The following is a 5,652-nucleotide window of genomic DNA, read 5'->3' as shown; positions in this document are numbered from 1 at the left end:
TTTTAAGCACATTGTGTAATACAGTTAAACAATCCCTGCTGTAAGATATTTAGTTTGTGTTTTTGTGTGTATATGTAGCTTTTGCTGTGTAACAAACCATGCGAAAATAAAATGACTTAAACTGCCGTTGTATAATTAGACCATGATTTGTGGGTTATCTGGGCACCTATTCTGAATCGAGCGAGCTCAGTTCATCTCTGTTCAGCTCTCTCTTGCATCTATGGTCAGCAGGTAAATTGTCTGGTGGTTGGATGTTCCAGCACGGCCTCGCTCATATGTGTGGTTTGCAGATTGTTAACCAAGTTGACGGTGTTACGAGGCCAGGTGTGTCATCATCTGTAGACTAACTTGGGCTTCTTTTCAGTGTAGCGGGAGCCCCAGGAGCTGCAAGAGAGGACAATCCCTCAGTGCAAGTGGTTTTCAGGCCTCTGCTTTCATCACGTTTGCTAACATAGCATTGTCCCAAACAAGTCACAAGGCCAGGCCCTGATGCAGAGTGACAGGGCAGTTTCCAAGGTAAGGAATTATAAGGAAGGAAAAATCTGTGGCAGTGTTTGGAATGTACCACGAGTTTCATTTGCTTTTACTTTTTTTTTTTTTTTGGGGGTAATGAACAATGCTGAATGAATTTACAATCTCAACTTGTCTAAGAAAGCTCAAATGTGCTTTATCTAAGTCAAAATTCTTCTCTGGCTCTGTTTATTCAAAGAAATATTTTTAATAATTTGGTTTCTAATCATTGTAAAGATAAATATTATAATATAAAGTAATATCTGATGTATAATATATAAGGCAGTACTTGGCTAATTTCTTGCTAGTATGAGAATTTATGAAATTGCAATATTTATTGCAGCATGCCAAATAATGTGTATAACATCCAGTTATAATTTTCAAATTATTCTCCTTAGTGATTTTCTTTGCCACATATATTTTAGAATCTATTGAATTTTTATAATTGAACTACATTTCATTGTTATTGCCTCCATTTTCTTACTCTTCAGTTGCAGTGATAAAATGTCTGTACTTAATTTAAGTGCTGTGGACCATCATGCCAGTAATAGAACATAACAGAAACCACAAATTAAACAACGTGTGTGTGTGCGCGTGCATGTGTGTGAGGTAGCTAGATCATATATACTGACCGTAGCATTATAACTACTGAGAGGATTCTGCACAGGTTTCCGTGATCCTTTGCTAGTGTTTTCTGTGCTAAGCTCCTGGCAATATTAGCAGTTAGGTTTACAAAGACTCTTATAAAAATGAAGGCTGTACAATTTCCAAAACAAAGCAAATCGATTTGTTAGCATATAGTTTCAAAAATGTGCTTGGAATTCTGGGATAGTTCCATAACTCTGTTCCCAAACCTAGCATTACTTGATCTACATAAAATTACTATTATTTTTTAATTAATCATTTTATTATGTGCAACTTTTCCCTCTAGTCTTAAAGCTCTAAGAAAGAATACAAATGCCTTTAACCTTAATAATCTGACTTTTTAATGATGGAATGGTGTTTATTTATGTTGTTTACACTTATATTTGAAATGTCAAAATATATGTGAACAACCAGTATGCTTCTAACAGCTCAAATTATGAATTCTATACATTTCAAAACTTGATTTGCCCCCTTTTGTTCCATAGTACGTGTATTTCCTGAGAATGATGCCTCTTGGTGTTGTATATTGAGAAGAAAATCAAGAAATTTGCTTTCCTTAAGCAATGGGTCCCTTTAACCCCTCTATTGTGAAATAGCAATTATAACATCCAGAAACATTTCTTACTGAGGCTTATACTGTTGTCACTTTGAAGACAGAGAGTTCCAGATAAGAACATGCAACTAGGACAAGAGAAAGCTGAAGTACACAGTCATCTCGACTCCAAATAGTGTTGCCATTTTAGGTACAATCCAACATAACATTTAAGCACAATTAGACTTGTGCTGGAGCAGATGGAGATATTTGCTTATGTCACACAGAGAATAAGCATAATTGAGACGTCTATCTGATTCAGTGGGAAAATATTTTCAGGTTGACTTCATGTGTCCTCTTCCCTGAAAAATCCAGGGTGGTCCCTGAACTGCTGACTCCGCTATAGACCGAAATGCAGTGTAAAAGCACCTTTTGGGCAGCAAAATAGAATGGTTTTATCAGGTATTTATGATAGAAAGGAGGGAGTTTCTCAATGTTACAGCATTGCCAAGATTTGGAGGAATAAATGAAGAACCGTGGTTGCTTGAAGTATAGCCACACCTTGTAATTGTAGACTTTTCCCTAGTTTATCTTTGAACTAGGAAATTTCCTAGGTAGAAATATTGCCGCACCTCTTACACACATGTATATGTAAACTTCATAGAGTTGGAATAGCTCCTTCTTATCTGGTGTGGGTATTTCATTCAAAGAATGTAGGATCAAGAAAAATAAAATGATTTAAATGTTTTGTGAAATTAAAAAGAAATACCTAAATAAGAGGACATTTCCACAACTCAGCAAAATTTATTTAATTATCCCCCTTCCCCATTTCTCCTATTCTGGTAATAACTCTCACACCCAATGTGGCTACTTCTCAAAAATCTTGTTCATCCATATTCTAAATTTCTCCAACTTGTCTCTCCAACTCATACAGTTTCCTCCTGGCTGTCTACCCCTGCTTTTCCCTTCCTTTTCGTTTTCTAATGTAATTCCTCTAGCCTCTCAGTTGATCCAGATCCCCTCTCACTCATTACTTCTATCTACATAATGAGGCCCTGAAAAAATAAAACGCGCCATCTATGTTTGAAATTTAGGTTTGTTTATGGAGAACTGAAAGGTAGATAAGCAATAGCATCCTCCTGAGCGTGTGGGGACGGGCAGAGGTTGTGATCACATGTACTCACCACCGAAGGTTTTCTTCTTCATGTTTTGCATTCATCAATTCATTAACCTCACAATAACCCACGGAGGTATGTATAATTATTACTCCTATTTTATATATGAGGAAGCTTAAATTTACAGAAGTTAAGTAACTTGCAAAGGACACAAAGTAAGCTGCAAGGCTAACCTTTGGGTCCACCTCTAGAGGCCATGCCCTTAAATACCAAACTATGGTCCTGTGTTAAACTCACCTGTGCTAATACTTTTAGTCCCTGTCACACATGGCTGACATGAATCATCAGGTGAAGCTGAACCAGAACTGGGAAAGCAGAGAAGCATCTAGAAGGGAAGAATATATGCAGATACTTATCCCTTGCTGAAAGCTGAATAAGGGCAATAATCCCTTCACAGTAAGATACCTATTTAGTATGTATCCTTTGTGGTTTGATGTTCTGTGTGTCTTGTTTTATATTCTCCTTGTTCCATCAAGGAGAGTTGGTGGAACCTTAGATTATAAGCACTCTTTCAGCAAAAATATGTCACTATCATGAAAAATCATAATAAATCCCTACCCATTTCTCAAAAATTGACAATCAGAAAATTAAAACCATAATTTTTAAAGTTACCTGATGAGCTCTTCCATAGAGAGATTTAAAAAAAAATGATGAAGTCTACAGAAAATACATTTACAATGTTAGAAAGAGCCGGGTACACTAACTCAATGTTTGTGTTGTTTTAATTACCAGTTTGAAATAATACATCCACATTAACCAAATAAAACATTGCAACAATATGCCAAATATCTTTATAATTCACCACAATTTCCTTATATCCTGCTGTTCAACTGATATTAAATTTTCATTCACTGGTCACTAATGCCACTGTAATCACTTGTTATCTTTGAAATTGTCTCCTAAGAATTATATATTTGATGCTATTAGCATTCCTGCACAGCACTCTAATAATAGTTTAGTGTCCTTAATTTAATTTCCTTGCAGAAGGAAGGTATTTGAAGTGTAAACTTTTTCAATAAATTGGGGGAACTGAAGTTTAGTATTACAGGGCTCTAACTTGTCAAGCTCTGGAAAGCACTCAGCAAGAATAATTTGCTAGCTTACTAGCCTATTGGTATTTTAGCACTGATTATGCAAAATATTCTTAAAATGGTCTCTTGCCAAGAAAAAATATAAGAACCAAAGAAATTCCTTAATTTACAACTTTTTCTCATGACTATTGAAACATTTGTTTTAAGGACATTATTTTTCTTTGTTATGTTAGAGAAATATCTTTCAAAAATTTGTTCAATTTCTGGATTATTTTTGGTGAAAACACAAATGTCACTTGGTAAAAAAAATATGCGTCCATATTTTTATTCCTAATCTATGCAGAAGACAAAAGGGATATAGACTCTATGGTATGATAGAAGTAATTACAGCATTCCATGAAAGTATATCTAAAGGGTACCCAACTAAATTGTTTGATAGAAGGAAGCTTCACAGAGGAGAGGACACCAAAAGTGAGTAAGTAGAAATTAGCCCTGCTCAGATCTGGAGTTTGCAAGCCTATTCCAGGCAGAGTGAGGACCATGTGGAACACACAAGTATCTTTGAGCAGGGGTGAGTGGTAAAAGAGGAGGAAAAATAAGTCGAGTTTGATCAGGATATTTTTCAAGTCATACTTTTTGGACTTTTTTTCAGGGAACAATAAAAAGTCATTGAAATATTTTCAGCTGAAAAATAAAATGAACAGATCAGCATTTTAAAAATCTTGATTTGGTATACAATGATTGCAAGAGGGTCAGCTTGGTCCCAGGGAGAACAGTTAAGAAACTGTTATGGTGGAGCTTGTTCACCTGGAAGAGTAACCTGATGTGAGGCGTCAGAACTCAAGTGGGATGACATCCAGCCTTAAAGCCATACCTGGAAGATCCTTACAAACAGAGAGAAAAAATGTTAACTTGCCGAGTTAACAAAGATCAGTAGAATGAATTCCAACTTGTGTTATCTCTTCCCAGTATACCGTGCTCTTACACTTTCCAACATACTATGCAGACTCTGATATAAACAATAAATTAATAAATGCAGTTAAATTTTTTTATCACCACAAAACATTGATTCTGAAAACAGACAGCCTTGCTTGAATAATGGACATTTCTCATCACTAATCCCGGAGAGACCATATCAACACCCTAAGCAACTGTGTCCTCTCCAGTGGATTGAAGGTTGGAATGTAACATATCTTGCATACCATTGTTCATACTGCCTTAGTGTTTTGTAAATGATAAAGCATTTGAGAGCTATGAAACATAAGTTATTTTCATCAAAAAATTTTATATGGTTAAAGAATTTGGAATAATCCTGATAGTAGGTTTTTGTGGAGGAGAGTATAGAGATACATTTTGGAAAAAGTAAAGTTAACGCACACTTCAGCTATTATGAAACAATTGCCGTAACTTTAAGACAAAATCATTTCTTGATAAAGTGATATTATGCATGACATCAAGAACAGTTGATATGAGATTTTGATAATTTGATATTTATTATTATTTCTCACATTAGAATAGAGAAAAATATCACAGCATTGGTTATCACCAGGTTTGAAAGTTAAAAAAATAATACTGTGAATTTTTTAAAAATACAATTTTAGTTCTTTTCCTTACTATAGATTGGTCAGTAGAAAGTTATTTTTCTCTCAATTAAATCCCTAGAGATAAGGTTAACATTGGCATCTGTTATCAGGAGTGCATCAGTCTCTTTGCCCAGTGTGGTTTCAGGGAAGACATGCACCTGTTGCCTCTTTCTTCA

The sequence above is a fragment of the Diceros bicornis genome, chromosome 11, assembly GCF_020826845.1.
Source record: "Diceros bicornis minor isolate mBicDic1 chromosome 11, mDicBic1.mat.cur, whole genome shotgun sequence".
Taxonomy (NCBI): domain Eukaryota; kingdom Metazoa; phylum Chordata; class Mammalia; order Perissodactyla; family Rhinocerotidae; genus Diceros; species Diceros bicornis.
This window is presented reverse-complemented; position numbering follows the sequence as displayed.